Genomic DNA, 19,392 nt, shown 5'->3' with positions numbered 1-19,392 from the left:
TTTATTTTGTCTGATATGAGTATTGCTACCCCAGCTTTTCTCCCCTGTCCATCTGGGAATATTTTTTCCAACCCTTCACCTTCAGTCTGTATAGGTCTTTTGTCCTGAGATGGGTCTCTTGTAGGCAGCATATGTGTGGGTCCTCCCATTCCTTCAGTGTATCCTCTGCCTCTGAGTTGTTTGCTTAGCAACGCTGCTGCGTCCTGCCACTTGCACAGGCCTGCGTGCCCGGGTCCCTGCCAAGCCTCAGGTATGTCTCAGCCCCACTTTTAAAAGGATTTTTCTGTGGACCCACGCCATAGCGCGGGTCCCATATATCCTGTCCTCAGTGCACTCTTCTGCCCAAAAATCACACGGTCTCTCAGGGTCAGGGCTGGCCACCTCCTTACAGGGCCTCTGACAATTTTAGGTTAAGTTTCCCTCTGAATCCTTCCCGGATGGCATAGGGAAGATCCCCTCAGCTCTACTATAGCACGAGGCGGTGACGGCCTGCTGTCCCTGCTCCCTCTGGAGGTGTCCAGCCTGGGGCCTGCCTGTTCCGGCCATGCTGTTTCTGAAGCCCACACCCTTCAGGCCTTCTCTCCCCATCAGGTAGCTCACGGGTCGTGACCGGATCTACAGCCACCCTGGCTCTGTGCAGCCAGCAGTGCTGGGCTGGGCAGCGGGGCCGGTCCGCCTAGAAAACCCAGGCGTCTCCCTGGGCGCCTCGCACGAGGGCCAGTTCACGCGTCCTCCTGTGCACGCCCCTCGTGCTCCTGCATATATGCTCTCACTCACAGATGCGTTCACTCACTCTCTGCTCTGTGTTCTGACTTCCAATCCGGTCCGTGTCTGAGAGCAGATGAACAGAGCTGCCTGCTGCTCTGCCACCATCTTGAATCTCAAGAACTAATGGAATTCTTCTACATGATTTTGCCTGAATGGTCATTTTCTCAAGATGGACTCCGAAAGGTAGAATTACTGAGATAAAAATTTGCTTCTATTTATATCATAAGGCTCTTAGTTTGCAGTACACAATTGCTATCCAGAAAGGGTGCCCACCCACCAGAATTCTAGTGTGTCAATGTGCCCTCCTCCTTACACCAGTAGGTGTGATTGCAGCCAAAAAAAAACAAAAGCTTAACTTCATGCGAATATAACCCCAAAACACTAGAATTGGAATCCTGTGGCTTGCTAACATTTCCGATCAGTGAAGAAAGTGTTGAGAGGCTGAGTTAAGCGCTTGGGGGAAAGAGGTAGCTCCCTCTAATGTACCTTACTTCTCTCCTCACAATGGGATTGAGTTTTCCTGCTCCTTTGCATACCTGGTAATTTTACTGGATGCCAGGTATTGGGAAAGTTTACCTTGGCTGATATATGTGTTCCCAAACATATCTTGGAGCTTTTTTCTGCGATTCCGTTAAGTTACTTGGAAACAGTCTAGCTGTGTTAGATTAAGAAGTAATCTGCCCTGGCTGGTGTGGCTCAGTGGATTGAGCACCAGCCTGCAAAACGAAGGGTTGCAGGTTCGATTCCCAGTCAGGGCACATGCCTGGGCTGCGGGGCCCAGTCCCCGTTGGGGGCACGTGACAGGCAAGCATACATTGACATTTCTCTCCCTCTTTCTCCCACCCTTCCCCTCTGCTTCAAAATAAACAAATAAAATCTTTTTAAAAATCAGTTTGTTTTTTAAAAAAGAAGTAATCTTTCCTACTCCTGTTCTTTTAAAACATCGAAAATGGATTTTAAACTTGATGAAATGTCTCCAGCACTGTAGAAGACATCTGTTGGTTTTGTCACCCAACATGCATTCTTCTTCACTTGATACCAGTATTCTAATTTCCTCCTACACGTGCCTATCACCCTTCCCTGGCCAGTAAGACAGTGCTTCCTTCTAGCGGTGGTGATCCCACCCAACCCGTGACACTGACAGGGGTAGAACAGAAAGTAAGATTTTTTTTCTTTCTTTTCTTCTTCCTTCATGATAGCCTTGTGTGATTCCTAGCAGAGTGTGTAGCCGGTCAATCACATGTGTATGTTTAACCTGATGCTGTGGCTGAGGTGTTGTTGCAGTGGACAGTTGACCAGGAAACAACAAGGGGACTTTTAACCCAACCCTGAACCCACATACCCGGTCACCAGGAGTGCGGAGACTGGCCGATTGCACCCCTGAAACCCCGGGATGACATACACCTGACTGCCGCTTGACTGGCTTTGAGATCCTTATCGGAATGCTGGCCATTCTGTTCCAGAAATCAGTAATGAAAATGTTCATCAAGATCAAAACCGTGGCAAGGACTCCAATTCCAAAGACTGCACATCACCAGCATCCCCTTTGGGTTCCTCTCCCCATTCCCTCCCCATGCTTCCCCTATATAAACTTGCCTCTTACAAGCTTGGGGGAAGGTGGGTGTCAGGGTGTTTACCCTCCAGCACCTCAGATTTCCGGCATCTGATAGCATTAAATGTGCACTTATAATCCAATCCCTGTCTCTGCTTTATGGCTGGGTGGTGACAGGCAGCACGAGTCCCCGGACTCTGTTGACGTCCGGTTTCGACACCTTTGGGCTTGCAGGCGTGCAGGCAGGCACCGAACAAAAGGAAAGTTGGAGCAAGAAAGGCAAATCTCAGAGAACCAAATCTCGGATCCAGCCATGCCTGAAGCCAGGAACCACCCCTTAGCCTTTCTGTTGCACAGACCCAGAAATTCTCCCTTTGGCTCAAGCCAGTGTGGATGTTTTTTATTGTCTTGTCTCATTTTTTCACTTGCAATAGAATTGAAGACCCATAGTTTTATTTATTGTTTAACCTATCATTGCCATCTGACAACTTGGCCCTCCTTGTCCTCAAGGGAGAAACGAGCCTGTTTTCCTGCTAAGGGGTTGCCTCCTTGCTGATCAAGCCACGTATGGTAGAAGAGGAGATGAATGTGTCTTTTGTGGATAAGACTCCAAAGAAGGAGGGGAGGGACTGCCAGGGGCGGCTGCAGGAAAGATGAGGAGAAGGACCAACCCGTTCCACATAGTGCTCCCAAATGTGGCCTAGAAGTGGACCATACAGTGCAGATGGAGAAGCTTATCCCTTCCATGTTATTTTAATGGATGTATACTATTTCGCAGAATGTATATACCTTGGTTATTTAAGCCAATCTCATATATAGGCCTTTAGGTTCTTTCTAATTTTTTGGTATTATAAATAGTGCTGAAGTGAATATTCTGGTACATTTGTGTTTGTGTAAGACATTGTGTACAATAGATTTTTAGAAGGGGGATTGTTGTGTCAAAGAATAAGGTCTTCCATTTGTTTTTTTAAAGGTTTTTATTTATTTACTTTTAGAGAGAGGGGAAGGGATGGAGAGAGGTAGAGAAACATCAGTGTGTGAGAGATACATTGATTGCTCGCCTCTCACATTCCCTCCCTGGGAGACCTGGCCCACAACCCAAGCATGTGCCCTGACTGGGAATTGAACCGGCGACCTTTCGTTTCCAGGCCACTGCTCAACCCAGTGAGCCACGCCAGCCAGGGCAGAATAAGCACTTTTAGAAAGGTTTGATGGGTATTACCAAATTTCCCTCCAAAAAAGGTGGAACCAGTTTTAGCTCCAAAAATATGTGCATAAAGTCGTCCAGTTTCTGAGTTCCCACCCTGTAGAGGCATACCTCATTTTGTCGAACCCTACAGATGCTGCATTTTCATCAATATCAAAGCACGACCATCCACCAGTGAAATGATTATCACTTACTGAAGGCTCAGATGCTGGTTAGCATTTTTTAGCAATTAAGTATTTTTTAATTACGGTATGTGCATTGCTGTTTTGGACCTAATGCTATTGCACACTTAATTAACTACAGTATAGTGTAAACATAACTGTTATACGCACTGGGAAAACAAAAGAGTGTGCGTGACTCACTATATTGCAATATTCGCTTTATTTGTGGTGGTCTGGAACCAAACCTGCGATCTCTGTGAGGTATGCCTCTATTCGTGAGCTCAAGCAACCACAACAAAGTACCACAGTCAGCCCGGCTTAAGCAATAGAAACTTCTTTTCTCAGAGTTCCGGAGACTCAAAGTCCAAGATGAAGGCACCAGGAGGGCGGTTTCGGGTGAGGCCCCCTCCTTGAGTCACACGCAGCTACCTTCTCACTGCATCCTTACATGGCCTGTCTTCTGTGTGTATGGAGAGAGAGAGAGAGGGAGTGCCCTGGTGTCTGTGTCTCTCTTTATGGCACCAGTCCCAGTGGATCAGGGGCTAACCCTTATGACTTGATTTGACCTTAATTACCTCCTAAAGGTCTCTCTCTCCAAATATAGTCGCATTAGGATTTCAACATATGGCCTGGGTGGGGTGGGGGGACAATTCAGCCCATACACTTTTCAATCCAAACCAAACATTTTCAATCTTTTAAGTCTTTGCTCACAATGTAACCAAATCATATATCAATCTTGTTTCACTTTCTTTTGACTTCTACTGTGATTTAACATCAATTCATAGGACATTTGGCCAGTGGTATCTCCTACTTCTGAAAACTGTCCATCCACAACCTTTGCCTGCTGTTTAATTGGAGAAATCATATTTTACTTATTGATTGGGGAGTGCTCTTTGCATGTTTAAGAAACCAAATCTTTACCATAATTTGAAAATACTTTCCTTTCTCCTCTCTTCACTCTAATGTCTTCATACTTCCTTGATATATGGAAAGCTTTTAAAAATTTAAATGTCATTGAAGTGATCGATTTTTCATGATGATCTGTGCCGTTTATGTCCAACGGAAAGCCTCACCCACTATAAAACTATAAAATTCATCACTCGTAACATCTAGTACTTTAATATTTTCATCCACTCAGAATTTATTTTGCTGTGGAGACGAGAATGATCTAGTTATTTTTCTTGCCAACGCTAGGCAGGGGTCTCAACAGCAGGTGCTGAGTAATCTCTACTTCTCCACCGACTTGAAAGGTTGTCTTCACCACATTCTAAACTCCCAACTTCGTTTATCCTTGCAGCTTGGGCTGCACTGCCCAGGGTGCAGGGTGAGACCCAAGGACAAGACGGAAGTGAGACAGAAGGTTAGGGCATGAAGGGATTACAGGTGTGTTGCCTTGGGGATACTTGAGCATTTGGGGTTTTTATCCTTTTATTATCATCGATGATGCAGTGATAACTATTGTGTTCAAAAAACCTTGTATGCGCACATTTATGCCGATATACACAGTGCGAGTTTTAGTGGTGAGAGAGTTTTCAGGGCTTGGAGTTCACAACTTTGAGGAACTGTGAATTCCCTCATGACCTATTTAGCCAGGTCTGTGTCATTTCAGTACATTACCTGCTCAGAGAATGAGGGAACATTACTCTACCACGCAGTAGAGCGAAGGATGGGGAGAAAGGCCAAGATATGTGGATGCCAATGGGATGTCCAAAATCAAACACAAGTGCCATCTTCTCCTTGGAAGATGGGATTCATCAGCCAGGCAGCAGCAATTGTTCCAGGTGGTTTTCCTGGGTGGTAAGACCCTGGAGTGTACTTGTTCATCATTTCATCACCTTCTTTAACAGTACAACAGATCCGATAACCATGTTTTAGTTCTAACTATGAAAAACAATGTTTTAGGAAAAGATGCCGGAAAGGAAGAAAACATGGCACACAAAATAGGATTGACCAAATGAACCTTTTACATGAAATTCCAAGCTCCTGTGTTATTGGCCTCACCCTCAAGCATCAGGCATGTGTCAGCCTCACTGTGGAGAACACGCGTGGTCCTGATTTGAGGTGACAAAGGCCTAGCGGGCACTTTCGTTCCCAAGGACCTTAAACAAAGCCCCCTTCACCTCCTCGTTTCGCATGCTGTGGATGATGGGGTTGAGCATGGCAGTGAGGACCACATACAGCGCAGAGAGCACCTGGTCTCGCAAGCCCGAGTATGTGGAGCTGGGAAGGACGTAGCAGAGCACTGAAGTGATAGAGAACATACAGACCACAGTGATGTGAACACCACAGGTGGCAAAGGCTTTCCTTCGGCCCTCAGCACAGTGAATCCTAAGAACAGCAGCCACAACGTGTATATATAGGAGATCACAACCAGGGTGCAGGGGGCGAGAGCCACCAGAAAACTAAAGAAGAACAGGGCAAGTTCATTTGCCTGCGTGCTGGAGCAAGAGAGTTTGAGCAGTGGAGGGAGGTCACAGAAGAAGTGAGTGATGAGGCGAGGTCCGCAGAATTTGAGTAGAGCTGCAAGGGTGGTGTGGGTGAGTGCATTGGCCAAGGCAAGAAGGCAGGAGATTGAAGCTAGTCCTGTCCGGGTTCTTCGGCCCATGAGGACTAGGTAGGGCAGTGGCTGGCAGATGGCTGCATAGCGATCATAGGACATGGCTGTGAGCAGGAAGCACTCCCAGGGTGCCAGGAAGTGGAGAAGGAATATCTGGGTAAGACAAGCACGATAGGACATGGTCCACACTGATGCCAGCAGGTGCACCAGTACCTGAGGCAGCGTGCTGGAGACATAGGCAGTGTCCAGCAGAGACAGGTTGCCTAAGAAGAAGTACATGGGAGTGTGGAGCCGGGAGTCCATTACGATAAGGCTGACAATGCCCAGGTTCCCAACCGCAGCCACTATGTAGACCAGCAGAAAGATGGCAAAGAGCAAGGGCCTCAACCCCTCAGTGTCGGTCAACCCTTCCAGAAGAAACTGGGACACTAGGGTCCCATTTTCCAGCTGCGTGGAACCACGCACAGAAACCCGCACCTGTGGAGTCCAACACACGGTCAGATGAGGGTGTTGGTTCGGAGTTCAGTTGACAAAAGGGAGTGCGGCTGAGGGAAGGTGCAGAGACAAAGAAGACAGGTTTCAGCCGACGGGATGAAGGCTCAGAATTAGAGGAAGGAGGTCAGGCTGAAGAGCCCCGTGGTAAGGTAGAGGCCAGCAGAATGGAAAGGGTAGCCCCCTCAGCCCCCACAGCAAGAGGAGGTGCACACACCTTGACGTCACAGTGCATGCACCTCCTGTCAGGGTATCAGAGTCAACCCCTCGGAATCCTCTCCCTGAATAAATGACCCTGGACCTTGTAACTTCCTGAAACGGCCCCATTATTTCACCATTGCCAATGCAGCAGAACCCCAATTCAGGATGAGTGATAAGACATCAGCCAGGTCCCTCTCTCTGCTCTTCTGAACCTTTCAGTGCCTTCCATACCACTCAAAGTCAAAGCCAAAGTCCTCCCCAGGGCCCACCAGGCCCTCTGTGACTCGCCCTCTCCTCTCCTCTCTGATCATCAGGCAACAAACAGGTCTGCCAACTCCTTGCCCGGTATTGCATGTCCAGACCTATTCACACCAGCGAACATCCTTGCCTGTTACTGCCCTCCTCTCCAAGGCTAATTTCTATAGCTGCTTCCTCATCTCAGTCCTTGGAAATTCTTTTCCACGGGAAACTACTCAATGCCACTGAATTGTTTGCTTTAAAATGGTTACTTTCGTGTTATGCCAATTTTACCTCAAGGAATAAGGAAGCAAAACAAAGATTTTTTCAGACGTGTACCAGGAGAGATAATTAGTTGTCAGCCGAACACCTGCTCTGTGACAAAGGATGATACGAAAACGTTGCAGGTTCGATCCCGTGTCAGGCTGTGTGTGGGAGGCAACCGATCGATGTTTCTCTGTCATATCAGCGTTTCTCTCTCTCTCCCCCTCTACAAATCAATAAATGTATTGCCGCGTGAGGATTAAAAAAATCAACACAGCATGTCCACAGAAAGACTTGTACATAAATTTTCCTCTCCACTCATTGAATCACAGCCCCGATTTGGAAACAACCCATGTGTAGTGAATCAACTCGTGGTACAACTGTCCAGCAGAAAACCACAGAGCAACTAGGAGGGATGAACTACTGAAATACTCAGCTGCTTGGAGGGATCTCAAAGTAACTATGCTAAGTAAAGCAGGTGGACTCAAGAGTACCTCCTGTGCAATTCCGCTCAAATGAAATTCTAGAAAGGGCGAATCTAACCTACATTTGTTGCCTGGGGGCAGGATGTAGAGGAGGGGATTGACTGTGAAGAGGCGCACGGGGAACTGTGAGAGTGATGAAAAGGTTCTGTCTCGACTTCTGCTGTACACAGCTTTGTCATACTCACGGACCTATACAGTTAAAGTGCGTGCACTTTTCCATATGTACCTTTTGCCTCAACTAAGTTGTGCAAGAACCAAAGAGAGAAAGGATGACCCAAGAAATGAATGGTAAAGTGGTAGTTTTGAATCAAACCATATCTATATTATATTAAATGTAAATTTTCCAAATACTTCCATTTAGAAACAGACATTATTGGAAAGATTCTTTTTTTTAAAAACCACACTACTGGCTGTTGACATGAACCACAGTTAAAGTACAAAGACACCAATAGGTTGGACGTACGTAAGAGGATGGACAACGGCATAAAAAGGAAATATTGTGCAAAGAAGGCTGATGTAGTTATATCAATATTAGATAAGTCAGTCTTCAAGGAAAACTGAATTTCCAAAGATAAAGGGATCAGTTTCATATTAGTAAAAGTAGGGATTGATCCACGGGGAACATCCCACAATCATAAATATGTGAATGTCTGTTAACGTAGCTGCAAAATACGCGAGACACAAACCCACAGACTTCATACTTGAAAGGGGCAGGTCGAGAATCACAGCTGGAGATTTTTAACATCCTCCCTCAGTGAGTGAGAGACGGAGACAGCGCAGCCTGTTCAGACGGAGAACAGGGGTTGGCAAAGTACAGGCCCCTGGCCAAGGGCGGCTCACTGCCTGTTTCTGAATAGCCCGTGAGCTAAGAATGAGTTTTCACTTTTAATGGGTGGTGAGGAGGAAGGTGGGGGAGGAGGGGAGGGATGAGAGAGGGGGAAGGGAAGGTGGGGGAGGAAGAAAATGGGGGAGGAATGGGAAGAAAGAGCAGCAGCAGCTACAGTGACGCTTGTGACTGAAGAAGCTAAACTTTTTACTGTCTGGTCTTGTACATTAAAGGTGTGTTGTCCCCTGGCCTGGCTGCTGTGGCTTGGTGGATTGAATGCCTGCCAGTGAGCCTAAAGGTCGCTGGTTCAATTCCCCCATGCCAGAGGCAACCAATTGATATCTCTCTCACACACTGATGTTTCCCTCCCTCTCCTTCTCCCTCCCTTCCCCTCTCTTCAAAAACAAATAAGTAAAACTTGTACAAAAGTTGTGGCCCCTGACATAAAAGGTCTGAACCATACTATCACCTACCTCAAGTGAGTCTATGTTTAGCACACTAAATACGAAGTCTGGATTTTAGATCTGTGTAGATCATACACTCTTTTCAAGGACAGAGGGTATGTTCACCAGGGTAAAGCATTTGCTGGGCCCAGATCAATTCTCATGGAATTTAATATTTTAGAAATTAAAATCTTACAGAGTATGCGTTCTGACCAGCCTGGTCTTGTTCCCCATTTTAAAGGAAAACTTTCAGCCTTTCACTGAGGCGTATGGTGTTAGCTGTGGGGGTTGTCATATAGGCTGGCCTTTATATTATATTGAAGTATGTTCCTTCAATCCCCACTGGGTTGAGAGTTTTTATTTGTGTCATGAAAGGATGTTGAATTTAGTCCAATGCTTTTTCTGCATCTGTGGAGGTGATCATATGATTTTCAATCTTTCCTTCTATTAATGTGGTGTTTCACAGAGATTTCCGCAAGTTGAAACGTCCTCCTTCAGTGCAGCAGGGGCTCCCAGGCCCCGTCTGCACTCGGGGAACCCCTCCTTCCCGCTGTCCCCCGCCCCCCACCGCCAGACCCGGTGGGGGACGGGGGATTGGGGGTGGGGACCAGGGAGGATAGGGGGATGAATGAGTGACTCCTGCTGGGAATGCCCCCAGGGCTGGGCCCCACCCTGCGCACACACCTTGGGGCCTCAGCCAGGGCCAGGAGTGCAGGCCTTAGCACAGAAGCGCCCGAGTACTCCCAGAACTGGATGACAGGTGACCAGGGCTCAGCAAGCTCGTCTCACCCCAGGCTGGCCTGGCCGTGCTGGCACTGACTAGGAGGCCCACCCCCAAGCTTGGGGCCCGTTGTCAGGAAGCCTCCGCGCGCCTCAGCCAGGACGCCCCTGTGCCACAGCACGGCTCTCTTGGCAGGTAACAGCCCAGTGGCGGAGGGTTGCCCCAGGTGCACTGGGGTTACACGGCTCTATGGGGCGGAGCTCCAGGAGGGAGTCCTCATTGGCTAAGCAGTCTCCGGGGTCTCTGGGACCACATGGCAGGAACCAGTCGCTCTCCATGGGACTCAAACAGGGGCCGTTTGCGCAGGCGCCCTGGAGACCCCGCTTTGGACTGCGTGGAAAAGGGTGGGACTTCCTGAGAAGGCCTCAGTCCCTCCTCTGCGGGCTGACACGGTCGGCCATCAGATTTCAGTCGGGCTCTGAGGGCAACCGGGAGGTTGCAGCAGCCATGGAGGCCGCAGAGGAAGATGCAGGTGGTACGGCTGGTGCAGGCGGTGGCCTCGGCGGCCCTGAAGACCAGCGTGGCACTGGAGGCCCTAACAGCCATGGTTCCCCCGGCCTTCTGGAAGATCACGGTGGTCCTGGCGGCCCTAGTAGCTCTGGTGGTCTCGACACCCAGAGTGGCCTTTGCCGCCCTCCTGACCGGGGTGGCCCTGGCACTCCTAAGGGCCAGGGTGGTCCTGACGGCCCCCGTTGCCAGGGTGACCCTGGACACGAGGAAACGATGGGATCAGCAGCTATCGGTGCTCCCAGTGTCGCACGGGCTGCACATACTTCAGAACCAGCATCAGTGTCTGTAGGACCAGGAAACCGAAAGATTGCCTTGTATCCTTTCCAACGAGCCCCTGAGGCCAGGTGGCCAAGGGATGGTTCAGGGACATCGCGCAAGGCCAGGGTCTGGCTTTTGGGGACAGGGCACAGGGCAGCCAGGGGGAGACAAAAATGGGAGCAGGGAAGGGAACCTGGGGTAGGCTGGTGGGAGGGGAGTCGACACCTGAGGAGGCTGGAGGGTAGGGAAGCAGGCCTGAGGGAGTGGGGGAGCTGGGACGAAATGAACTGAGTGAGGAGGGAGGCAGGCCAAGGTGGCCTGTGCTGGCAGGAGAGGGAGTGTGGGCGTGGGAGGGACATTGGGGGTGGAAGACTCCAGGGGAAGGCTGGGGTGAAGGCCAGCCTCTGAGGTGTAAGGAAGCCTGAGGCTTGGCCCAATCCAGCTGCAGATGGCGCCTTAACCAGGTCTCCCCCAGGAAGCTCACTGTGCCTTTCCGGTGCCCCCTGGAGGCAGAGATAGCCTGCAGGTCCATGGACCAAGATGACCAACACCAGCTGCAGGCGGTTCGGAAGGAGTTCAAAGTGAAGGGCAGCATCCTGGTTGTGTGAGTTGTAGAAGGGGCCCAGCAGGGAGCAGGGGATGAGCTGAAGGCCTGAGAGGCCATCTTAGCTCTGCCGGAGCAGGACTCCATCATGGATACAAAGAAGCACTCAAGGGTTAGCTTTCAGGAGGAGCTGTGGTGTGCTGGGTGTAAGAGAGAGCCATCACCTTTAACTTGATTTCTACCCCTCACTTTCAGCCGATGGACTGCCGAAGACCCTGGTCTCCTCCGAGTGTCCCTCAACGCCTTCCTGGAAAAGCTTTCCGTGGTGATGAGGAACATTCAGCGCATTTGGCCTCTTTTTCCACCAGGTGTCAGCCAGGAAAGGGGGTCTGTGGCCTAACCCTGTGGCCCCTCCTAGGCAATGCCCAGGGAATTCCTTCCCGGAGGAGCGCCACGCCACTATCTCGCTGGGGCCTCATTGTTTGCGGATGTTGGCGTTTGCTCTCTGAGCCCACTTGTTTTACTTCCCTGTTGCTTGAGGAACGGGGTGATTAAATGTTTGTTACTGCAGAAAACAAAACTGAGCCAGTGTTCTGTGTCTGAGTTTCTTTCCAGCTATTGCGCCTGCGCATTTCCTTGCCTCTGTCTTCATGTTGGAGGGGTGGGGAGATTCTGGGACTCAAGGAGGAGCTCACTGCAATTGAAGACAATTAGGAAATGAAAGAAAAAGAAAAGCAGTTGTGTCCTGACATTCAGCATCAAGAGCTGTCAATATACTTGTATTTATACATTAAGTGAATCATGTTAGTATAAGTGCATACGTTTATTTGCTATAAGTATGTTTTTGCAAGCTTAGCATACATTTCTTCTGAAAACATTTCATTGAACATATGAATAGGACCTCTTTCTAAAAAACCGTTTTCCCAAGGAGGCTGTTTAATGATGTCTGGAGACAGCACAGCTCTGTGGAAAACACCAGACTTACATAGGGTTGTGGGGGTTAGGGGGACAGAGAAGAAGAAATGCGGGAAAGCAGACTTGCAAGGACAGAGGGATTGGCTTTTCTGTGGGCAGGGAGACAGGGTGGAATGTTCCCAGGGTCCTCAGAGGGCATGGGGGGTGTGGACCCTGGGATTGGAGGGGTGACTTCCAGGAGCTGGAGGAGGAAGCCCAGGAAGTGGGGGTGGATTCCAGGGACTGGGGGCTGTACTCCCTGGGACGTGAGGGTGGATTCCAGCCGATGGGGGAGGGTGGACCTCAGGAGCAGGCAGGGAGACCCCGGGAGCTGCAGGGTGGACCACACCTGTTGGTGGGTGGTCCACTGGACCCCGAGAGCTGGAGGGGGGCAGCTACGGCAGGTTCAGGGGCCCCGAGGGTGTAGGCCAGCTGGCTGGCATGGGGGACAGAGGCAGGCATTGGGGCCACCTCGGGGCAAACTATTCATCAGTGTGGGTGGCAGCAGCTTCACCCCAGGAGGCCTTGCAAGGAAGCTCAGCAGGGTGGGGGCTCCTCCACATTAAAGGGGAACTGAAGGAAGAAGTGCTGGGTTTCCCGGTTCCACCGAGTCCCAAACTTGCCCTTGGCCTTGTCAGTCTCCCTACTCAGCACGGTGAAGACGATGGCCTTATCGGGCTCGGCGACCATGAGCAGGTACTGCCAGCTCCAGTCCGGGAGATCGCTCCTCCGCTCATAGGAAGCGGTGGCGAGGCATGATGCCATCCGTGATCTCGGGGTAGTAGATCTGGAAGAGCAGACTCTGCTGGCCCATGTCTGTGTCTCTCTGTTCAGTCACTTCGTAGCCCCCGTGGCCAGTCTTCACAGGTTTCTTCACCTCCTCCTTGACCTTCTCCGGCGCCAGCTGGCTGCATGCTCCTTAGGTGCTGTGGCTGCTCACCGGCCAAGTTGGTCCGGTGCTTTTTCCCCTGGATGTGTGCGAGGTAGACCCCCTGGTTCTTGTGCAGTGTCAGGCACAGCTTGCATTCACAGGAGCCCAGGTCCAGAGTCAGTTTACGGCCTTGACCCCACCATGGGCTGCTGAAGCTGCTGGCGGCTTCAACACTTAGGGCAGATCACAGAACTCCTCTACTCCAAGCTGGCTCTGGGATCCGCTCTCACCCAGAGACAGCCAAATCCTTCACAGTGGCGGAAAAAGCCCTATGGGATCCGGCCCACGCCCCCGCTGTCCACCTGCCCTCCCCTCTCCCCCTTGCTCACTCTGATTCAGCCACGTTGGCCTCCTGCTGCATCTGAGACACATCAGGCCCACTGCTGCCTCAGGGCCTTTGCACTGGTTCTTTCCTGTCTGCAGCTCTCTTGCCCCCGGGGATCCACCTGGCTTCCTCCCTGATTTCTTTCGGGTACTTCTCAGATGTCACCCCTTCGGAGAGGCTTTTCTGGCCACCTCATTAAAATTGCCTTCCACCTCTCCCGTCCTCTGCACCACTTATCACCCCATGCAGTATCCCCAGCTCCGAGGACACTGCCTGGCACAGAGTAGCCCAAGACACATTTGTTTCTGAATCTCGCTTACCTGAGTCTCATCCAAAGCCAGTCTCTTGGCCCAGAACCTTCCCGGCCTGTCCCTTCTCTCCTCTTTTGCCCTGCATCAATGGGTGGGGGAGGGGAGAAGAGGTTGGTCGGTTAACCGGGATGGATATAGAACAGACAGAAAGGAGTTGTCAGATTTTAAGGAGTTTTGGGTGCATTTAAACCACTGGGGGTGAGGGGGTTGAATACAGTGATGACATGATCTGCCGTTTGTCTCAGCAGGGTTTCCTGGGTGCGTGCAGCACAGCCTGAGGAAGGCCAGCCATAGGCTGCCAGCCACAGGTTGCCAACACCTGGGGAGGGGGCTGTTTACAGACAGAGTTGGGAGGTGGAGATAACCTCAATAAATAGGTGGTTGGGATTATAAATAGCAAGGAAGCCAGAGGCTGTCATACCATGTGGGCACAAGGGCAGGAGGCTGGGGGTATTGTTGCTGCTGAGGTGCTTGGCTTGGTCCTGTCACCCCCTCCCCATCTGCAGGGCCCAAAACAAGGCACTGATGAGGGAGGACCAGGTGTGAGCCTTCCCCCACAACGAAAGAATGGCCCAGGGCTGGGAAGCCCCCTCCTGTCCGGTTCTGCTACCCTTAGCTGTTGTTGGACGTGAGGCTGATGATCTGTTCCAGCTTCTGGCACAACTTACGTGAAGTAGACAAATTCTTGGAAAGACACAAACTGCTGAAACTAGGACAAGAAGAACAAAGAATAGCTGAGCAACTCTGCATCAAATAAGGAAAATGGACTCATAGTTTAAAACTTGCCCATAAATAAAACTCCAGGCCATGTACCGTACTTATTATTTCTCCTAAATATTTAAGGAAGAAACGGTGCTAGTCTCACCCGATTTTTTCAGAAAATAAAAGAATGGGAACAATATTACCAAGAAACCAAAACCAGACAAAAATGTCAGCAAGAAGACAACTACAGACCATTATCCCCTCTGAGCATCAATGCAAGAAAATTAGCAAAAATATCACATACCAGATTCAACTGTATATTCAAAGACTAATGCACCATGATCGAGTGTGGTTTGTCCTAGAAATGCAAACTGAATGACTAACGTCGCCTAATTTCAAGACGTTCCCTAAATGCACAGCGATCGAGATGGAATGGAGCTGTTGCCAGAGTAGCCCCCTAGATCCACGGCACACGATCGGAAGTCCACAAGCAGACCCACACATATATGGTCGATTGAGTTTTGACAAAGCCGTCATAGATAAATCAGTGCGGGAAGCATCACCTTTCGAATCAATGGTTCTGGAATATCCACATGGGAAAAACAAACCTCAACCCCCTTGGCTGCCGACCTGTCATGCGCAAAGATTAAGTCAAAATGGTCATAGCTCTACATGCCAAAGTGAAAACTATACACATTTGAGGAATCGTAGGAGAAAAATCTTTGTGACCTTTCGGTAGGCAAATATTTTCAGTGTCAACAGGCATGAAGTCAGGTTATATCACTATTCTGCTCATGATTGTGTGAGATTCCCAGGGCTGCCATTAGAAAGTCCCGTTATGAACGGCACACCAGCGTTGCCGTCGGTGACGGACGGAGGGTGTGACGGCGGTCCATAAGACTACAATGGAGCTGAAAGACTGCCATCTCCCAGTGACACCATAGCCGTTCTGACCTCAGAGCACAATGCATTACTGCTGCGTTTGTGCTGATGCCGATGGGAGCAAACTCACTGTGCTGCCAGCTGTAGAAAAGTATAGTACATATCATCATGCACAGTACATCCCAGTTGATAGTGATAATGAACGACTGTGTTATTGGTTTAGGTATTTACTACAGTTTGCAGCACTCTTTTAGAGTGTACTCTTTCTACTTCTCAAAAACATGCTGTAAAACTGCACGCCCCGTACGCCGGCAGCAGCCCAATAGGTCTGGTGATTGCTCTCTCTTGATCCCATCACAATCAAGCTTGTGCTTGATTTCATCTCACATTGTCAAATAAACGGAGTGTCGCCTAAGTGTACAGTGTTTACAAGGTCTACAGTAGTATAGAGTACGTCCGTGGCCTTCACATTCGCTCGCCACTCACTCAGGGAGCATCTTCCAGTCTTGCAAGCTCCGTGAGAGGTAAGTGCCCTGTACAGGTGGTGTACCACCTTCTATCTTTTATTCTGTATTTGTCCTGCACCTTTTCTACATTCAGATACACAAATACGTACCATCGTGTTACGATTGCCTGCAGAATTCAGTGCAGTGACATGCTGCAGAAGTTTGCATCCTAGCAGCAATAGGCTATACCCTCCAGCTTTGTGTAACTGAAGCTCTATGATGTTCGCACAACGGCCAAATCACCTAATGACGCATTTCTCAGAACCTGTTCTCGACTTTAAGTAGAACATGACTGTTCCCCAAACCTGGTGCCTTCACACAACGGAAATTCGTTCTCTCACAGTCCAGGAGGCCAGGAGTCTGAAACGAAGGTGCTGTCAGGGTTGATTCCTTTTGGAGGCTCTGAGGGAGAGTCAATTGCACGCCTGTCCCCCGATTCCCTGTGAGAACCTGCAATGCTCCGCATTCCTCGGCTCGGAGACGCATCACTGCAACTCTAGCTCTGTGTTCACGTGGCCTTCTCTCTCTGCCTACGTGTGTTCATGTGACTTTCCTAGGAAGACTTCAGTCATCAGATTAGGCCACCCTGAACGCAGTATGATCTCATCTTAAAGAATTATCCCTGCAAAGACCCTGTTTCCAAATCAGATCACGTTCACAGGCACCCAGGGTTAGGACTTCAATAGATCCTTTTTGGAAGACACAGTGCACCCCACGAAAGCCCTCCGTTATTTCCCATTCACTCAGAGCACAAGCCCTTAGGGTGACCTCTGAGGCCCTACACCATCCAGCACCTGTCAACTTTCTGACCTCTCTCCTGCTACCTTCCTCTTCACTCACTCTGCTCCAGCCTCACCGGTCTGCTCCCACTCCCGCACCGCCTTCAAGTCTTCCCTCCAATCTCACCCTCAAGGTGAGGCTTGTCCCAAGCACCCCACTTAAAATGAAAACCACTCGTCCTAACGTCCCCTACCCTTTCCCCTGCTTTATTTCATGCCATAAGACTCCCTGCCTTCCCGTACACTACCTAAAGTAGTTATTTGTTTTGTTTCTTGGCTGTCTCTCCCCATTAGTATGGGACCTCCGTGGAGGCCTGGGACAGTGTCTGGCAATAAACGTTCCTTGAATTATTGAATAAATAAAGTTAACACAGAAAGTTTAAGAAAGCATCCTCATGGCCCAGGAGTGGGGAAGGACTTCTTAAATCTTGGTTAAAGCCGATAAGGGATTAATATCACCCTCGTATTTCTAAAACATCCTGCTGGTCATGAAGAAGATAGCGGCAATCCCGATGTTTAAATGGGCAAAGGACATGAACCGTGTATTTACAGAAGGGGAATCCCCCGAAGTTCCCAAAGATACAGTGAGAATGGACATGGGCGGAGCCACAGCAGAGAGCAACCTGGCAAGACTGAGTTCAGGAAAATATGACCATCCCTAAAACCCAGCAATTCCGCTCCTGGGAAATTGTCGGCTACCCCCTTAACGGGTATGTACGTGGCTACTCGCCACAGCATCATTTGTGGAGGTGGGAATCAGAGCCACCTAGATGTCCAACTGACATTCGCTTCTGCCCTTTCATCAGACTGTTAGGTGCATCTGGTTGATGACCTTCTTGTGAGGTGAACATTAGCAGAAGCCAACACTAGACTATCGTTCTGTTTCTTGTTTGGGTTTTCCTTCACGTATCTGACCAGACTGTCCATTTTCTTCCTTCCCCACCTTCCCTTCCCCCTCTCTCATCCCTCCCCTCCTCCCCCACCTTTCTCCTCACCACCCATTAAAAGTGAAAACTCATTCTTAGCTCACGGGCTATTCAGAAACAGGCAGTGAGCCGCCCTTGGCCAGGGGCCTGTACTTTGCCAACCCCTGTTCTCCGTCTGAACAGGCTGCGCTGTCTCCGTCTCTCACTCACTGAGGGAGGATGTTAAAAATCTCCAGCTGTGATTCTCGACCTGCCCCTTTCAAGTATGAAGTCTGTGGGTTTGTGCCTCGCGTATTTTGCAGCTATGTTAACAGACATTCACATATTTATGATTGTGGAATGTTCCCCGTGGATCAATCCCTACTTTTAGTATTAAGAAACTGATCCCTTTATCTTTGCTAATACAGTTTTCCTTGATGACTGATTTGTCTAATATTCATAGTGACTTGGAATAGTATCTTATACTAGTTTCGGGTATACAGCGTATAATTGATATGCTGTATAACTGACGTTCATATAATTTGCCAACTGATCTCCCACTTAAGTCTAGTACCCACTGCGCACCATACATTACTACTACAATATGACTGACTATATTCCTTCCCTATGCTGTTCTTTGCATCCCTGTGACTGTGTCTTACAGTGGAATGAGCGGGCAGAGAGGAAATAAAGGCAGGGCCCTCACCGCTGCAATCTAACCTGAACTTAATACAGGAGGCTGAAAGCAAAGGCTCGCCTTCGGCCTAGTAGTCCTGAGCCTGGTTCAATAACGCTGCCAGGCGTTCCGAACAACAAGATAGGGCAGGGAGGGGGAGCCCTTGAAAGTCTGTGTGTATCATCTCCTCTAGCTGGGAACAGGGCAACCTTGAGACTGTGTATTCATCCCAAGGCCTGGAACGGGGGAGGGGAGGGGACTACAGTGCCCAAGCAAAAAAAAAAAAAAAAAAAACCCATAAAACAACTTTGGTTAAATGCCTGCCTCCCGTCACATATACAAAATGCACAAATAGATTCTGGAGCCAGATAAGAATTTGGGCTAACAGATCCCCATACATAGCTATGTTTGGGTAATCCCGTCTCCCTGGGGGAAAGCTGGCACCACTTTACCCACCAATCAAAAGGCAGCTCCCTTATCCTCGTCTCACCAACTGTGTCAGTTCTCAGAACAAAGGACTCTCTCTCTTGGCTCTTTTTGCCACACGAGGGGCTCCTGGCCACTGGGCCTCTGGCAGGGCCCGGGGGGCCCTCTGGCCTCCCTTTTGCCCCACCCGGACTCTGGCCACCCTGGCCTGGCCACCCTGATTTGGCCCCCCTTGCCTTTGCTTTCCTATTAGAACTTAGCACTAATAAACTTCGCTTGTCTGCTAGTAGGCTTGCTGACCTCTAGTGCTTTCCCGCTTGGGTAAGAAGAAGCGAGTTTCTGGGAGATTCTGTCCCCACAAGTGTTTTGTGAGAAACACAATTTGCACCTCTTAATCCCTTCATCTTTTCACCCAGCCCCCCACTGCGCTCCCCTCTGGCAGTCATCAGTCTGTTCTCTGTTTCCCTGTGTCTGATTCGGTTGTGTTTGTTCCTTCAGTTTGTTCTTTAGAGTTCACATACAAGTGAAATCATGCGGGATTTGTCTTTCTCTTTCTGACTTACTCCACTTAGCATACCACTCCCTGGGTCCATCCATGTTGTTGCAAATGGTGACGTTTTCCTTTAGCCTTGCCATCCTTTTATTTTGAAAAGTAAGAAAAATAACAATGTGAAGATAAGTACCTATTCTCTATTATCATATTTATAAA

At 49.5% G+C, this 19,392-nt stretch overlaps 2 pseudogenes; both read right to left on the bottom strand.

The window, feature by feature from the left end:
- Positions 1-5,760: 5,760 nt before the first annotated feature.
- Positions 5,761-6,548, bottom strand: LOC128779920 (olfactory receptor 3A3-like; annotated as a pseudogene).
- A 6,229-nt stretch (positions 6,549-12,777) lies between these two features.
- On the bottom strand, positions 12,778-13,532 carry LOC112308176 (splicing factor 3A subunit 2-like; annotated as a pseudogene).
- Between the last annotated feature and the right edge of the window lie 5,860 nt (positions 13,533-19,392).

The sequence above is a fragment of the Desmodus rotundus genome, chromosome X, assembly GCF_022682495.2.
Source record: "Desmodus rotundus isolate HL8 chromosome X, HLdesRot8A.1, whole genome shotgun sequence".
In the NCBI taxonomy this organism is placed as follows: domain Eukaryota; kingdom Metazoa; phylum Chordata; class Mammalia; order Chiroptera; family Phyllostomidae; genus Desmodus; species Desmodus rotundus.
Note: the sequence above shows the minus strand (reverse complement) of the source record. Positions and strands in the feature narration are given on the sequence as shown.